At 39.7% G+C, this 19,674-nt stretch overlaps 1 pseudogene; it reads left to right on the top strand.

Moving 5' to 3' along the window:
- The window catches only part of LOC142402522 (uncharacterized), a 64,477-nt pseudogene that overhangs the window by 16,248 nt on the left and 28,555 nt on the right, over positions 1-19,674 (top strand).

The following is a 19,674-nucleotide window of genomic DNA, read 5'->3' as shown; positions in this document are numbered from 1 at the left end:
TGGACAACCCTGAACATCCTCTCCATGAGACTGTTATCGGAAAACAGAGTCTCTTCAGTCAAAGGCTTCTTCAGTTTGGATGCAAAACGGACCGCTACAGGAAATCTTTCCTGCCCACAGCCATCAGCATCTATAATAACTCTTTGATTTAATTGAGCTACATCAACATTTAATTTCCCTCTGGGATAAATAAAGTATTTTTGAATTGAATTGAATTGAATTGAAAATCCACCTATATGCTGACGACACCATTTTGTATTCAGTGGGCCCTTCTCTCCACTCAGCGGCAGCCACACTTCAACTTAGTCTCACCTCTGTTGAACAGCATTTCCATAGTCTCCACCTTCTCCTCAATACCACAAAAACCAAATGCATTATCTTCAACCGGAAACACACTTCCCCTTCTGCCCCAAAAATCCTCTGTGCTGGCGGCTCTGAGCTGGAGTTTGTGTCCTCTTATAAATACCTGGGCCTCTGGTTGGACTCCTCCCTCTCTTTCACCACCCACATCAAACACCTACAGTCTAAAGTCAAAGCTCGCCTGAGCTTCCTTTACAGAAACAAGGCCTCATTCACCCATGCAGCCAAACACAAACTTGTAAAAATGACCATTCTGCCCATCCTCGACTACGGTGACACCATTTATAGAGCAGCTTCCCACTCCACTCTTAGCAAACTGGACCCCCTCCATCACTCCACCATCCGTTTTGCCACTGGAGCTCCATTCACAACTCACCACTGCAACTTCTATAAGTTGGTTGATTGGACATCACTTCACACCAGACAGCTTCACCACTGGTTTATTCTCATCTACAAATCCATTCTTGGCATTACACCTCGCTACCTCTCGTCCCTTCTGCACATTTCCCAGCCTGCCCGTAACTTAAGATCCAATGCCTTCCTCAATTTATCTATTCCCAAAGCCCGGACTGTCTTTGGACGTAGTGCCTTCCGTTTTGCTGCAGCATACGACTGGAACGCACTTCAACGCACCCTGAAACTGTCTGTCCTCACCCCAATCTCTGTCTTCAAAACAAACCTGCTCCAAGCCACAGTGGATTCCTGCACTTGTTAATATGCCCTCCTGCCATACTGTTTACTGTTTGTCTGTATTTTGTTTTGTACTGTATTTATTTATTTATTTTATTATTTTTATTGATTTCTTTTGTTGTGTATTTTATATAACCCTATTTTTTTTAACTGTTAGCTCCTCCTCCCCCTTCCCTTTATCGAGCTTCTGCTCGTTTCAGGCTACTATTGAAAATAAGAATTTTTGTTCTTAATTGCTTGCCTGGTTAAAGGGACATTATGTAATTTCTTCCCCCATCTAGTGGTGCAATTTTATTTTGCAAAGTTGAATGAATTTGCTCTCTAGCGCCTCACGTTTTCAAATGTGCGTTGCAACTTCTTGAACTACGGCAAGCGGAATGTGTCAAGATTCAAGAAGCTCCTTACAATAATGAATTGGATGGGAGAAGAATCTGGAATAAAATGGATTAATATTGAGAAAGAACTGTCGAATGGGTTACTTGGCTCTTTACCTTTCCTTAAAAAAGAGACACAAAAACAATATCTACTCACATTTTGTATTAGAAACACAATAAAGACTTGGAGACAATTATGCCATCATTTAAAAATTCATAGCGAAAGCGTGAAGCTAAGAAAAATGAGATATGACCCAGATTTTAAAGCACAAAAGGATGATAGCATTTTAGACGCTTGGGCAAACACAGGATTGACCGTTTTTGCACAAGTTTTTGATAAAAACATAGTAGTTTCATTTCAAACTCTTGCAGAGAAATATGCTTTACCACAAAAATACTTTTTCAAATATTTACAGGTTAGGAGCTATATTCAACAAAAGGCTGAAAAGGAAACAAATGATGTTTTAATTTTTTTGTTAGAAAATAGAAACAAAAGTAGAAAGGGAGGTGGTCTAGCAAAGGCCTACAAAATAATACAAAGAATGACAAAAATAAAGTACAATGCAAAAGAAAAATGGGAGAATGAATTACTTATAAATATTACAGATAGTTCCTGGAGAGAGTCATGGAAAGATCATTTCAAAACAACTCAGTCAAAATGCTGGAAGGAGTTTGGCTGGAAAATTAATCAAAGATTTTTTATGGTGCCTAAACAATGTGCTCAAATCTCAGGAGCTGACATAAATTGTTGGCGAGGATGCGGAGAAGAAGGTACGCATACACATATACTCCTTACATGCTCTTTAATAAAATCATTTTGGGAGGAGGTAAGGCGAGCTATCACATGTATTTTTGATCTTAAACAACCTTTAACACCAGTAAACATACTAGGCATCGACTTACCAAATAAGATAAAAAGAATATACCGTAAACTTTTTCATCTTCTAAGACTTACTGCACTAAAGCAAATTACAAGATTATGGAAACAAAGTAAACAACCAGAGGTTCAGCTATGGTATAAAACAATAGAAAGTGTTCTGGAAATGGAAAAAAATATATTAATTTGTAGAAATTGCTCAGAAAAATGGAAGAAAATGTATCCAGACAATATGTGCAATAAAATGTGCTTATATTTTGAAAACAGAACAACAATATAGGCTACCAAATCTTTTATGAAGATGTCCACAAAGTTTATGTATACCCCTACACACCAACTCACTATAACGGCACATATTTATTATTCAATACAACACCTACACTACACACACACACACCTACGGGTACGCCACTAAATATTTTCATTTTCTTTTTTTTAAATTTTTTTTCTATGTCATGCCCCCCCCCCACTCTCTCTCTCTCTATCTCTCTCTCTCTATCTCTTACTTTTTCTCTCTCTCTCTCTGCCCCATTTTCTTGTATGCTTATGTGTTTGTCTATGCGCCAACTGTCTAGTGTCATTTGTGTATCTTTGTGAGAAAAAAAAAAAAAATTATATGGTGGTATGTTGAAATATAATGGAAAATAACTGTAGTCGTGTATGGGCATACACTGTGAACTGGAGGAAGAGAAAGAAGAAAGGGAAATATATATATATATATATATATATATATATATATATTTTGATGATGATGATGAAATTGTATATGTTGTACAACTCTACCAATAAACAAAATAACAACAAAAAAAAAGATTCAAGAAGCTATAGCTTCAGACTCAAGGTCCATACAAACAAAAAGAAATCAAGACACACAGTACAAAGGATTACATAACACACACACAACAACACTATAAATACAGATGACAGATAACATAAATTGACATAGCCTTTGGTGTGCAAGCAATGCAATTAGTCATATTCCGGGAGTTACCGGAAGTGACGTCGACGCAGCGTTAGCATTAGCAGCATTAGCAGCGGTAAATAAAATCCCGGTAAACTTACAAACTTTCTAATGCCTCGTTTTGTGAGTTAAGAGCCTATGTGTACTACGGCTGAAGTTTGGTAACACTCAATGCATTATTAGTGGGATAATTTACGAGATAAAATCTATTTAGCATTAGCGGCTGTGATAAGCCATTTGGCGGAAATGACGTCAGTGTGACGTCAATTCCGCTTGCAGGCCTGGCGGGGAAATCGCGATTCGAAGTGCTTGTCTATGCTTTATGTCCCTCTCGGCACTTCGTCGTTTTTCATTGACCGGAAGGACATGGCAGCCTCCATAGAGCTTACCCGCTCTATGCAGATACAGACAAGTTATTCTTCACTCAGGAGGATAAGTGAGATTTTCGACAGAGATCGTTTTACACCAATGAGGACTAACTTATGAATGAATATGTTGATTTGAGCTAATAAATGACTTAATTTATTACATAGTGTACCTTTAAATAAAGGTAAATAATAACTCCAGAAAGCTCTCATGAACCACAACGTTGTAAAAATTTCTCAGAACATTTGCTCTTTTTTCTGAACATCTTTTCTGACTCAGTCTGATGATGTCATCATGTTACTGTGAATATGTGATAAAAGTTATCTTTGATCTTTTTCAGGTTTTGTAGGCTTGTTGCTGCATCAGTGTTAAAATAAGAATAAATGTTTCTGTAAATGTTCAAAGTTACTCATTATTTTTGTACTTTGTTGCTGTTGTTTTGCCAATAAATGATTGCACTTCTAACTCTGTGTTGTGTATGTATTTCCATGTTACTCAGCATGGAACAGGGAACGTTCCCTCCCTGAGAGGAAAGTCGTGTCAGATATCATGTTTTTCTATTATTCTATGAGCTGTGAGGCCAAACAGCAAAACACTGCAGCTGGTTTTTCTCAGGGTTGAAGGTTGTTTTTGTCACTTTTCTGCCACAAGAGGAAAACAGCACAGCTTCATCCACAGGAACCTCCCTCAGGAAACTGTTGGTGGCCACAGAAGTGCTTTAAATTAAAGGCCAAACTGAACCTAAAGAAATGATGACAACACTGATAATCTAATGACTTGGATCCAAAGGGAAAGTTCCCATGAGCCTTTGCAGTCAGCATGAAGCAGCCCATGGTCAGACCCTCCTCTGCTGCTGCTGAAGTTCATTTCAGCCCAAAGTGAGACATGACGGTGATGTTTCAGGAGCTGCTGACACACACTGAGCAGCTTTAGCTCAGAACACCTGGAACACACACACATCATGGTGTCATCACGTGGTTTCCTGGCTCCACCCCTCTGATGGTGCCCCTCAGCCTGCCTGATGGCATTCAGGGGCAGCGGGTCAGTGAGACTTCCTCTGGTGGCAGAAAACATAATTACACAAACAAACCTTTCCCACCGTCTTCACTGCCTTTTGGAGCTCTTGAAGTCGGGAGAAAAAGTTCATTTGGTCCCAGATTTTTTATTCTGTTTCCTCTGAAATGGTTCCCAGAGCCCCGTCACACATAACAAAGAAACATCTTTAGAGTGCAGGAATAAAGCGTCGATGGAAGAAACGTCAGAGGTGGAACATCTCCTGCCCACCGGCTGCACTGTGAGGACGCGCTGTATCTTTAAAGGTTCCCACCTTTGTGCTTCAGCCTGACCTGGAGGAGCTGAAAACACCTGGAAACACTGATCCCAGGATTAAACAGAGCTGGGCCTGAACTGCAGCACAGGTTCAGCATATCCAGGTTATCTGCTGGTTATCTACAGGTTACCTGCTGGTTATCTGCAGGTTATCTGCTGGTTATCTGCTGGTTACCTGCTGGTTATCTGCTGGTTATCTGCAGGTTATCTGCAGGTTATCTGCTGGTTACCTGCAGGTTATCTGCAGGTTATCTGCAGGTTATCTGCTGGTTATCTGCTGGTTATCTGCAGGTTATCTGCAGGTTATATGCTGGTTATATGCTCGTTATCTGCTGGTTATCTGCTGGTTATCTGCAGGTTATCTGCTGGTTATATGCAGGTTATATGCAGGTTATCTGCTGGTTATATGCTGGTTATCTGCTGGTTATCTGCTGGTTATCTGCAGGTTATGTGCAGGTTATGTGCAGGTTATGTGCAGGTTATCTGCTGGTTATCTGCTGGTTACCTGCTGGTTATATGCAGGTTATCTGCTGGTTACCTGCTGGTTATCTGCTGGTTATCTGCTGGTTATATGCAGGTTATCTGCTGGTTATCTGCTGGTTACCTGCTGGTTATCTGCTGGTTATATGCAGGTTATCTGCTGGTTATCTGCAGGTTATCTGCTGGTTATCTGCAGGTTACCTGCTGGTTATCTGCTGGTTATCTGCTGGTTATCTGCAGGTTATCTGCAGGTTATATGCTGGTTATATGCTCGTTATCTGCTGGTTATCTGCTGGTTATGTGCAGGTTATCTGCTGGTTATCTGCAGGTTATCTGCAGGTTATATGCAGGTTATCTGCTGGTTATATGCAGGTTATCTGCTGGTTATCTCCTGGTTACCTGCTGGTTATCTGCTGGTTATCTGCTGGTTACTTGCAGGTTATCTACTGGTTATCTGCTGGTTATATGCAGGTTATCTGCTGGTTATCTGCTGGTTACCTGCTGGTTATATGCAGGTTATCTGCTGGTTATCTGCTGGTTATCTGCAGGTTACCTGCTGGTTATCTGCTGGTTATCTGCAGGTTATCTGCTGGTTATCTGCTGGTTATCTACAGGTTATCTGCAGGTTATCTGCTGGTTATCTGCAGGTTATCTGCTGGTTATCTGCTGGTTATCTACAGGTTATCTGCAGGTTATCTGCTGGTTATCTACAGGTTATCTGCAGGTTATCTGCTGGTTATCTGCAGGTTATCTACAGGTTATCTACAGGTTATCTGCAGGTTATCTGCTGGTTATCTGCAGGTTATATGCTGGTTATGTGCAGGTTATCTGCTGGTCATCGGGCTTAACTAACCCGAACACTGGAGATATCAGTGTTCAGATGTCAGACTGTGTTCATGTGCAAATCAATAAGAGGATGGATATCAGTGATGGATCATTAAAACACGAGGAGATCTGATCAGTTTTTATTTTATTTTTTAGGCTTTTATTCATGTGCTGCTGCTGGTTTATTCTGCTGAGAAAGTTTCATTCTGCTCGGTTCCATGGATGGAAGAACAAGGACCTGATAAAGAGGGAAACAGCAGCTGGACACAGACCTTTGTCCTCTCCGGTGTCTCAGGTGTCAGGGAAATGTGTGGGCACACTTCGCCCCCTGGTGGCAGAAATAAACATCACAAAAACAAAGACTTATAAAGGATTGTTTCCCTCGGTTAATGCATGTTCCCCCTTGTGTTCTCTCCGGGTCCTCCCAGCATCCTTAACCTGCAGATTAGGTCAGCTGGTCCCATGTCCAGGGTGCACCTCACCTCCTGCCCAGAGGCAGCTGGGATAGACTCCAGGCCACCTTCAATGGATAAAGGAGGCAAAGAAGATGAATGAATGAATCATTTAGGTGAACACATTATTCATTTTACCCAAATAAAAATCAAACAGAAAACATCAGCTGTTGTCAGTTATTGTTCTCTGGTTCTGCTGTAATACAGAGTGGGACTAGCACATCTTATCACGTCTTCTTCATCCTGCTGCATGAGGAAAATCTAATGTTTTCCCCAGCAGCAGTGATGTTAAAGTTTTACCTGCAGGGATATAATCTGGATGTATTTCATGTTGCAGAAAGCCATCCAGCTGCAGTCTACTCTGCAGTCAGGACAGACCACCTCACTTCTGGACAAACAGTCATCAGATCCAACAGGACCAGAGGTACAGCTGCTCTTTATTCCCAACTCTGGACAGAAGCAGGTCAGCTGTTCACCCTGCTTCCAGCCTCTATGCTCAGATGACCCAACCTGACTCCAGCTCAGCATTCAGAGTTTGGGTCCTGTGCAGTGTGCTGGCAGCACTTATTGATCTCATATCTAAGTATATGTGTCTCCATGATCTCCGTGTGTATCAGCTGCTAAAACTCTGAATGGGTTATCTCTATGCTTTGGAACATTTGTACTCTTTCATCCAGCTGAAGCCCTTTTCACTGGGGAACTGAGGCCGTTCTATAACCTTCCAAAGTGCTTTTAGGCCTTTAACAAGCTGCAGGTGCAGGTCCACCTCTGCCTCTGCAGCAGTTTCTGTACAGGTGGACACGCTTTCATTCCATTATTCGGTTGATAATTAACCCCGTTCATGCGCACATTGTGCGGCAGGGTAATTGTTGTTTACGTTCTGATTTCCTTAGCGTGCCCGAACGCAGGGGCACTGCTCACTAACATACGGCGTGTACATGTGAGGGTTATATACTGATGCATGAGGGTTTATGCAAACTGAATGAATGTCCAGTGTAATATGTTTTTTCATGTAATTGGTTTCGGCTGATTGGCTGACGGGCGTCCTCATACTGATGTGGCGAGGAGCGGAGTAAAGGATGAAACTGTTAGAGCCAACAACGCCACCTGGGGACTTGCACCTCAGGATATGACAACTGAAACCCAACTGCTGTAAGGACGCAGGGTCGTGACTGAGGAGGCAGAGACAGTAAAGTAAAGACAATATATTTATTTAAAATAATCTTTATGAATAAAACTTAAGTAAAGCTGCTGCTGCGAAGAAACGAAAGAAGGTTAAACACAAGACAAATTTAAGAAAGTATTTTTAATGACAAAGCTGAAAGGCCGGCTAGAACCATATTAAAAGCCAAATGACTAACAACATTAAAATCAGTGGGCGGGGCCTCAGTGGAAGGCATACTACTGGATGTGTGTCTCTTTCTTAAGCTGGGGTGCAACACTACAATTGAAAAGCCACCACAAACACGCTAAAAGTGCCCTAGTGTACTTGCATGCAAAAACGGAAGTGAGGTCCTCACCACAGTAACTAGCCTCCCACCTGATGACACCCAGGCCACACTGAAACTCAAAAAAAGGAAAGGTTAACAAACCTAATAATCAAATCAATAATCAAACTAAAAGACAAAGAACTACACAAGCAAAAGAAAAGTAGAACCAACCAAACACTGCACAGCAGAACAGTACAAACAAACTAATAAAGACAAAGCACAGCAGCAAGTGAACCACCTGAATTAGGTCACAACACAAGCTCAGCAAGAGGCTGAAGGCAGCCATTTTGAGGCTTTATATACAGCATGGGGAGGAGCTAAAGAGGAGCTTACAGGTAGTGATGTGGCGTTTGAAGCGAGGCCTCGGAGCATGTGTCGAGCAAAAAGGGGCGAGCCAGATGAAGCGTTGGTTCGAGGCTTGTATCGTTTCCATAAAAATCACGTGACTGATGACAAACGAGGCCTCGGATTCAGTGTACACGTCACTGATTCATTTTGAGCGTCACTATCGCATAAAAAGGGTTTGAACCTTGCGGCACTTCGAGGGTTTTGAGTTGGCGTTTGGTATTGGTGAGAGGTAGAGTGTGCGTTGGTTGTATCAGAGTTAGTGGTTAAGTTCAGTTATTATATCAGTCATATCATCTATTATTATTATTGTACTGCATTAGAATATATCGTAATTAGGTTAGAATAGTGTTAGAATAGTTATATAGGATATGAACCCTCGTTTTTCGCGGGGGTTACGTTCCAAAAAGAACCCGTGATAGGCGAAATCCGTGAAGTAGTAACCTTTATTTTTTTTTTACAAATAACTACTGTACTGTAAAATAATAATTTTAATCAATACGAACTGAAGGCTTCAAATTGCGGAGATCAGCACCGCGACCCGAGTCATTGGATTAGAACGGGAGAAAAGGAAAAATGATTATGAAAAAAAAATACAAAGTAGGCTACAGTAGGACAAATAGTGACTCGCGTGTATTTCATTGCTCTTCTGACTGAGCCGCTGCATCCTGACTCAGCGTTTTTTTTCTTCTAAAGCCCGCGGTGCAGTGTGTTTTTTCGAGAGAAGAACATAGGTATCGGTAGTTGTTGTCGCTCTTTTTTCTTCTGGGCATATTAAACCGCAACGTTATTGACACACATTTTTTAAAATAAAAACCAATAACTTATATTTGTCTTGTTGCCCATACTGCTCTGTTACAGTTTATTCCTGACTCCCGGTCCCATAAGCACTTTCATACTCACAGTTCCATAAGCACTGTAGTCAGTGTACATCATTGATATATTTCATTTGAGTGATCAACACCATAGCACTCATAATACTTCCATATATGCAGTTTTCACACATTTATTTTCATTGAGACACAGTGACAACAATTGTTTATTTTATATTGCAGGATGCTCTAACTCAGGGTTAATTTAGTCTGTCATATATTCCTTTTGCACAGCAGGTGTCACTAGAGAGACCGTTTCAATGAGGCTTCGGGTAATGAACCTTTTGGCGAACCTTTGGGCTGGAAAGCCTCATTGGTTCACAAAGCCTCATTTTGCCATCACTACTTACAGGTTGACATGGGTTGTAGGAGCCATAATTATTTTCTTTATATTTTTTGTTTTCATTATGGTTATTGGTTCACTTTGATTTGTGTTTTTTGTTTATTGGTTATTATTGGACGTGGGTGTGACATTGGGCGTGTGTGGTGCGCAATTGGAAGCCTTTAATTAGCCCTACCTGGCACCTGTGCGCGAGTTCAGTTTGGCGTGGGGTGAGTACGGGGGAAGGCAATCCTTTTGCGCACCGCACCGCATCGCACCGCATCGCACCGCATCGCACCGCACCGCATCGCACCGCATCGCACTGCTCCTTTGTCTCAACGTTTTTGCTCTATCTTGCAATCGGAAAGGACTATTGGAGTCATATTGGATGATATGGAGAGCAATAAACGAAAGAAACCGGAATGAGTGTGTGGACATTATATCATTGAGTGCGCGTAAGACAACTGATTTCCCCCTGCTTAGCCCACAGCGGCGCTGAACGAAAAGGTGTTGGATTTAGCCGCAATATTAGTACACAAAAGGATTGCGCCTATTTGTACGCCAAAGACGCTCATAAAGTGAACATTTGAACTTTGATGCTGAATTTCTGAAAACGATCGTCGTATTACTACTGCAATTGGAAGAAGAATGTCACGTTGTTCCCGATGTCATCGCTCCGTCTGCTGTGCAACGAGACGATTGGAGAAGCTACCTGACGGCGGCTCGCTTTGATTCATTCATGATTCGCTTCCTGGAAAACTTCCGAGAGTAAACAACGGCGTCTTCATCAAAGCCTCGTCGCTGGAATTAAAGTCGCTTCCTGGACAACAACCTGGGTAAAGCATCGATTCATCAAAGCCTCATCGCTGGAGTCAAAAGGTATTGCACAGTTTATTGACTATCAGTGCGTGGTGAATACTGCATTCGGCGTGTTCAACATTAGCTTTCCTTGGTGGATTAAATGCGCCCATCATAGATCGTCGTTGGAAAAGAGGTAAAACTTTGACTGAATCGTATGGGATTATAGTCCTTGTGAACGCACGTTTCAAGCGCCTGTTACCGTGGATTATGGACATTGTTGCTCAATGCGCTTGCGAGTGTCTTCTATGGAACGTTGTAATTCATTGCTGCTGTGAATTGCCTACGAGGGTAGCAAGGTGTTATTGGAACATTTCTATTGCTTGTTGCTGGACATTGTTGCATATTGCATTTTACTGATGGTGTTGCCCTATGAACATTCCTGCTGCTTTGAATTATCGGTGAACTGCTGTGTGCTTATTGTTCTGCTTACTGTGATTAATTGCCGCTGCTGCTTATGAGTGTTGGTTGAATTAATTTTATGGTGTTATGGTAATCAATGTATGGTCATTTATTTGAATGAAAAATGAGTACTGCTGGGGTAAATGAGTGTCCTGAAGACAGCCTGGTTCAAAATGAAGGTTTAGAAAAAAGACAACTTAAACCTACTGTCAAAGCATTAGCACTCAAAATGGAAGGTATTCAAAATGAAAGACAAACAAAAATTAAAAAACTAAAAGGGTTAATGAGTACAATAAATGACCTTATGCGAAACCAAAATGAACAAAGTGTAAAAGCCATACAGTCTCACCTGGCAAATTGCCATGCACTTTTTAAAGATGCAACTCAGCTGCATAACACTGTCATGCCAATGCTTCCCCCAGAGGAGCAAGAGAAACAACATGCTTGGTTTACAAAAGTGTATGAACACAATGCATCCTTTATTGAAAAAGTAACAAAATGGATCTCTGTGACTGAACAAGCTGTTGTAGCCCAAGATCATTCAGAGCCCTCACTCACTGCAATTGCACGTGAGACTGCACCTGCTCATGGAAATGCTACATCTAAATGCAATAGGAATGCTGGAAATCTTGATGCAATGGAAACTTCTCCTATACAACAGGACGATGTACAACCAAGTGACAGCATTTCAAATATCTCAGTCCGATCTAATACTTCAAAACGATCCAATACTTCAACCACCCGCTCAGCCCGCATTCAAGCCGAAGCAGAAATGGCTGCACTCATGGCTAAACAGAAATGGTTACAAGATAAGCATGCATTGGAAGAGGAAGAACAGCTGCTCAGGAAAAAGAAGGAAAAGTTGACTTTGGAAATGGATATTGCTGCAAATGCTGCCAAATTGAAAGTCTTTGGAGTGACTGACTCTTGCCCATCTGATGTGAGCAAAAGTAAATCAAACGGGATGAATTCTTACCTGGAAAGAGAAAGGAAAAAAGTCAATCTTTGTCCATTAAATGTGGAAGCTGAGACGTTTGTCCCAAAACCATCAGTACAACAACAACAATGTCTTACTTCAGCTGGAGACCACATACTGGGTGCTAGGTCCAAAGTGAAACAATCACAGGTCATACCATCTGCTCAACCACCAACTCTGACAGTAAATATGGTACCACAATCCCAAGTCATGTCTACTTACCTGCCTCCAGCCCATCCAAAGCCTCAGTTTAAGCATCACCAAGCTACATCTGGAATGCAAAGTTCTGAGTCTAAACACCTGGCAGCAGTCCTAGAGAAACAGAATGAGATCACATTGATGCTAGTGGAGCAGCAGTACCATTCTTTACTCCCAAAGCGGGATATGCAAACATTTGATGGAGACCCATTGCAATTTCAAACATTCATGAGGTCATTCGAACACAACATTGAGCAAAAGACCTTCAGTGCCAGAGATTGCCTGTACTTCCTCGAGCAATACACCAGAGGGCAGCCTCGAGAGTTGGTGCGAGGCTGTGAGCATATGCCTGAGGTGGAGGGATACGCGAAGGCAAAGTCACTACTACAGGAGCAGTTTGGTAATCCCATGAAGATAGCTTCTGCCTATATGGGAAAGATACTTGCCTGGCCAGTTATCAAGTCTGAAGACGTCAAAGCACTTCAGGCATACAGCATCTTCTTAAGGCATTGCAATAATGCAATGAGGGGAATTCATTTCAGTTTGGAACTTGATGCACTAAGTAACATGCAAACAGTGATGAAGAAGTTACCCTACAGGCTCAAAGAGAGATGGAGGGAAGTTGCTTGTAATTTACAGGAAATGTCAAAACGCAGAGCTTCCTTTCATGACATTGTTGAGTTTGTGGAGAAGCAAGTTAAAATCGCAAGTGACCCACTGTTTGGAGATCTAATGTCATATGATCCTCCAGGTGGTGCAAAGAGAGACCTGAAACAGTTTAAATCCCAACCTTACTCTGCCAAAGCAAAAGGAAGTAGTTTTGCAACCACCATTGCTCCCATGAATAAAGGCACACAGAACCATAACAAGAAGTCAGCATGTGATGACAAAAATAATGCCTCACCTGTCACAAACAGTTGCTTGTTCTGCGGAGCAGGGCATACCTTGGACCTGTGCTTCTCATTGGAAAGGAAAGCGCACAGTGACAAGATGACTTTCTTGAAGGAAACTGGTGTGTGCTATGGCTGCTTGTGCATTGGGCACAGAAGTAAAGACTGCACAAAACGTCTGTTCTGTAAGGTGTGCAATTTGAGGCATCCTACATTGTTGCACATCTACTCAAAGCAGTCACAACCTGGTACAGCAAAGGTGAACCAAGGCGGCACGGGAGACAGTGGAGGGGCCAGTGGCAGTGGTCCAATCTCTGTACAGTCTAGTGGGCTTACTGGGGCCGGAGAGCGTGATTGTACACTTGCCATCTTGCCTGTTCAGGCGAAATCTAAAAAAGGGAATGAAGTAGTCACAACATATGCCTTCCTAGATCCAGGGAGTTCTGCTTCATTCTGCACGGAACGTCTCATGAATAGGCTGAACGTCACTGGAAAGAAAACTGGCATCCTCCTCAGGACAATGGGTCAGGAGAAAGTTGTCAGTAGCCACATTGTGACGAACCTGGAGATAGCTGGACTGGACACGGACTGTTTCTGTGCACTGCCAGAGCTCTTCACACACAAATGTATGCCTGTCCATCAGGGAAACATTCCGAAGCAGGAAGATCTTCTGAAATGGATGCATCTGAAGGATGTGAAGCTAACAGAGATTGACTCTGAAGTGGACTTGCTAATTGGAACAAATGTCTCCAGGGCCTTGGAACCTTGGGAGGTAATACGAGGTGCAGATAGTGGCCCTTACGCAGTGAAGACCATATTGGGATGGACTGTGAATGGTCCACTGAGGGGGGACTGCACTGAGGACTCTACATGTGTCGAACGAGCAGCCACGGTCAGCAGAATTTCCATCGTCACACTTGATGACCTGTGGGAGCAACAGGTAAAGATTGACTTCCCTGAATGTTCTCAGGATGAGCAGCCAGGCTTATCCAGAGAAGACACTCGGTGCATGGAGTCTGTGAAGGAGTCAGTCAAGTTGCTGGATGGGCATTACAGCATTGGCTTGCCCTTGAGAAAGGCAGACACAAAGATGCCCAACAACAGAACTATGGCAGTGCAGCGTGCCTTGAGCCTAAAAAGGAGGTTCGCAAAGGACAGTCTGTTCCACACTCAGTACACAGACTTCGAGTGAGTGACATGATGGCAAAGGGCTATGCTGAGAGAGTGCCACCAAGAAAAAAGAAAAAGAGAAAAAAAAAAAACAGACTGGATTCTTGGAGAGACCATTACTAAATTATGTCTTCTTCAGGAAGCAGAGGACTAATTAGCTGTATGTATGACAAATTAAGAGTAACACAACTTAGAGAAAAATGCATTAAAAGATTATTCTCAGGAGTTCTAGATCCAATAATAGTAACTAATAGTGGCTATAATATTGGTTATATGTGTTGTCTCCTACATATTTGGTTAATTGTAATTATGGCCTGAAGCATAATTAGGGGCCGGAATGTAGGAGCCATAATTATTTTCTTTATATTTTTTGTTTTCATTATGGTTATTGGTTCACTTTGATTTGTGTTTTTTGTTTATTGGTTATTATTGGACGTGGGTGTGACATTGGGCGTGTGTGGTGCGCAATTGGAAGCCTTTAATTAGCCCTACCTGGCACCTGTGCGCGAGTTCAGTTTGGCGTGGGGTGAGTACGGGGGAAGGCAATCCTTTTGCGCACCGCACCGCATCGCACCGCATCGCACTGCTCCTTTGTCTCAACGTTTTTGCTCTATCTTGCAATCGGAAAGGACTATTGGAGTCATATTGGATGATATGGAGAGCAATAAACGAAAGAAACCGGAATGAGTGTGTGGACATTATATCATTGAGTGCGCGTAAGACAACTGATTTCCCCCTGCTTAGCCCACAGCGGCGCTGAACGAAAAGGTGTTGGATTTAGCCGCAATATGGGTTGTGTTTAAGACCTATAGGTCCACTACACTGACAAAGGGATTGTTCATTAGACAGGACTGTCGCTGCTTTTTCTCCCCACACAAGGAGTCTGTTAGGGCGGGCCTTTGTTCTCTGTGTTTCTTTATTTGTTTATTTGTTTTTAACACATTTGTATAGTTAGAGGGCATAATCCATTCTTTTATTTGGTATTGAGCAACCTCTTCCTGAGACAGCCGTTTTAGACCAGGCAAACATCTGGGCACCTTTTTTTGCTGTGACTTGAACTGTTTAAGCACCTTATCTGTGTGTAGTGTGAGATGTGAACTTGGTGCCATATTTAAGTAGCTCTGTGGATATGTGGTGTTTTAGGTCCTAAATGCATCATTCTGAAATCTAAGATTGGCCTGAAGAGTTACTGGCTCTATTGTTGATAGACTGTCTACAAACTCTGATGCTATTTTTAGTCTATTGTGTCCGAAATCGTTATTGTTAATAAAAATTGTAATTTATTTATAAACGCATCTCTCTGTCGTCCTGTTTGTTCTGGACACTTACCTGCAGTATAGTGGCTTAGGAGGGTTGAACACATTTACACCAACACCCTTAGACACTTTTCCCCACTACACTTTAAAGCACTTTGCAGAATACAAGCAGAGTTAAAAGTGGAAACTTTAACTGATGAGGTTCCCAGGACTGACTGAACGTCCCAGAGATAATCAGCTTCAATCCTTTCTCCTGGAGTTGTGTTTCCTGCAGCTTGAACTGTGTGTGTTTGTTTGTTTTCAGAGTCTCCAGCAGAGCCAGATGTCCTCTACTCTTCACTGAGGTAGTCCACCAGTCCAACCACTGATGTCCAGCTGCTGGGACCAGTTTGCTGCACCAAACCACCAGTTTAGCTTCATGAATTGATCAGAATCTGACAACAAGCCAAAGCTGTTTAATGTCCTCAGAGACTTTCCTGTTATTCATGTTGTATCAATGAGTTCTGGACTCAGCTGCTGTTATCTCAGCAGCACTCTGCTTTCTTGTTGTTTCTCTTGTGCAGAAGCAGAAGGCAGAGAGAATATTTGACTTGTTCCGCTTTAGCTGTGGCTCACCTACATAAACTGCTCCTCAGAATAATTCAGTTCACTTCATTTTATCTATAAAGCGCCAAATCACAACAAATGTCATCTCAAGGAACTTCAATAATACAGTCCAAGTCATTGTTATCATAATCCAATTCATTCAATAGTAGTCCAATAGTAGTGTATATATATGGATATATACACGTGTATATATGTATATATACACGTGTATATATATATGTATATATACACGTGTATATATATGTATATATACACGTGTATATATGTGTGTATATATACACGTGTATATATATGTGTATATATGTGTATATATACACGTGTATATATGTGTATATATACACGTGTATATATGTGTATATATACACGTGTATATATGTGTATATATATACACGTGTATATATATGTGTGTATATATACACGTGTATATATGTGTATATATACACGTGTATATATATGTGTGTATATATACACGTGTGTATATATATGTGTATATATACACGTGTGTATATATGTGTGTATATATACACGTGTGTATATATATGTGTATATATACACGTGTGTATATATATGTGTATATATACACGTGTGTATATATGTGTATATATACACGTGTGTATATATGTGTATATATACACGTGTGTATATATGTGTATATATACACGTGTGTATATGTGTGTATATATATGTGTGTATATACACGTGTGTATATATATGTGTGTATATATATGTGTGTATATACACGTGTGTATATACACGTGTGTATATACACGTTTCTCTTGTGCAGAAGCAGAAGGCAGAGAGAATATTTGACTTGTTCCGCTTTAGCTGTGGCTCACCTACATAAACTGCTCCTCAGAATAATTCAGTTCACTTCATTTTATCTATAAAGCGCCAAATCACAACAAATGTCATCTCAAGGAACTTCAATAATACAGTCCAAGTCATTGTTATCATAATCCAATTCATTCAATAGTAGTCCAATAGTAGTGTATATATATGTATATATACACGTGTGTATATATGTGTATATATACACGTGTGTATATATGTGTATATATACACGTGTATATATGTGTATATATACACGTGTGTATATATATGTGTATATATACACGTGTGTATATATATGTGTGTATATATATGTGTGTATATACACGTGTGTATATATATGTGTGTATATACACGTGTGTATATACACGTGTGTATATACACGTGTGTATATACACGTTTCTCTTGTGCAGAAGCAGAAGGCAGAGAGAATATTTGACTTGTTCCGCTTTAGCTGTGGCTCACCTACATAAACTGCTCCTCAGAATAATTCAATTCACTTCATTTTATCTATAAAGCGCCAAATCACAACAAATGTCATCTCAAGGAACTTCAATAATACAGTCCAAGTCATTGGTATCATAATCCAATTCATTCAATAGTAGTCCAATAGTAGTGTATATATATGTATATATACACGTGTATATATACACGTGTATATATGTGTGTATATATACACGTATATATACACGTGTATATATGTGTATATATACACGTGTGTATATGTGTATATATACGTGTATATATACGTGTGTATATATACGTATATATACACGTGTATATATACATATATACGTATATATACACGTATATATACACACGTATATATACACACGTATATATACACGTGTATATATATGTGTATATATACACGTGTATATATACGTGTGTATATACGTATATATGTATATATAAACGTGTATATATACACGTGTATATATGTGTATATATACACATGTATATATGTGTATATATACACGTGTGTATACATGTGTATATATACACGTGTGTATATATATGTATATATACACGTGTGTATATATATGTATATATACACGTGTGTATATATGTGTATATATACACGTGTGTATATATATGTATATATACACGTGTGTATATATGTGTATATATACACGTGTATATACACATATATATACACGTGTATATATACATATATACGTATATATACACGTGTATATATACACATATATATATACACGTGTATAGATGTGTATATATACACGTGTATAGATGTGTATATATACACGTGTATAGATGTGTATATATACACGTGTATAGATGTGTATACATACACGTGTATAGATGTGTATATATACACGTGTATAGATGTGTATATATACACGTGTATAGATGTGTAGATATACACGTGTATAGATGTGTATATATACACGTGTATAGATGTGTATATATACACGTGTATAGATATGTATACATACACGTGTATAGATGTGTATATATACACGTGTATAGATGTGTATATATACACGTGTATAGATGTGTATACATACACGTGTATACACATATATACACGTGTATATATACACATGTGTATATATGTGTATATATACACGTGTGTATATATATGTGTATATATATGTGTATATATACACATGTGTATATACACGTGTATATATATATGTATATATACGTATACATACACGTGTATAGATGTGTATACATACACGTGTATAGATGTGTATACATACACGTGTATAGATGTGTATACATACACGTGTATAGATGTGTATACATACACGTGCATAGATGTGTATACATACACGTGTATATATGTGTATATATACACGTGTGTATATGTGTATATATACACTTGTATATATATGTGTATATATACACGTGTATATATGTGTATATATACACGTGTATATATATGTGTATATATACACGTATATATATGTATATATATGTATATATATATGTGTATATATACACGTGTATATATATGTGTATATATACACGTGTATATATGTGTATATATACACGTGTATATATGTGTGTATATACACGTGTATATATGTTTATATATACACGTGTATATATGTGTATATATACACGTGTATATATGTGTGTATATACACGTGTATATATATGTGTATATATACACGTGTATATATGTGTGTATATACACGAGTATATATGTGTATATATACACGTGTATATATGTGTATATATACACGTGTATATATATGTGTATATATACACGTGTGTATATGTGTATATATACACGTGTATATATGTGTATATATACACGTGTGTATATGTGTATATATACACACGTGTATATATTCGTATATATACACGTGTGTATATACACGTGTGTATATACACGTGTGTATATATACACGCGTGTATATATTCGTATATATACACGTGTGTATATACACGTGTGTATATATACACGCGTGTATATATATGTATATATACACGCGTGTATATATACGTATATATATATGTGTGTGTGTATATATGGCTTCTGTCTATTGTGTTTGATCTTATATGTATAATGTATTATTTCTTCATTTTTCAACTTAATCATACACAGAATAACATGTTGATTATGTTGATATTTCTACAGTCAGCTCAACACTACAGATATCTGTACAATGTTTTGTATGCCATGCTTTTTGTACATTTACATAGAACAATAAAGTTTATTGAAACCCCCCCTCCTAAACCGGTCACATGGTGCGGCCGGTTCGAAAGGCCTC

Source organism: Odontesthes bonariensis, chromosome 17 (genome assembly GCF_027942865.1).
Source record: "Odontesthes bonariensis isolate fOdoBon6 chromosome 17, fOdoBon6.hap1, whole genome shotgun sequence".
Lineage (NCBI taxonomy): Eukaryota > Metazoa > Chordata > Actinopteri > Atheriniformes > Atherinopsidae > Odontesthes > Odontesthes bonariensis.
Note: the sequence above shows the minus strand (reverse complement) of the source record. Positions and strands in the feature narration are given on the sequence as shown.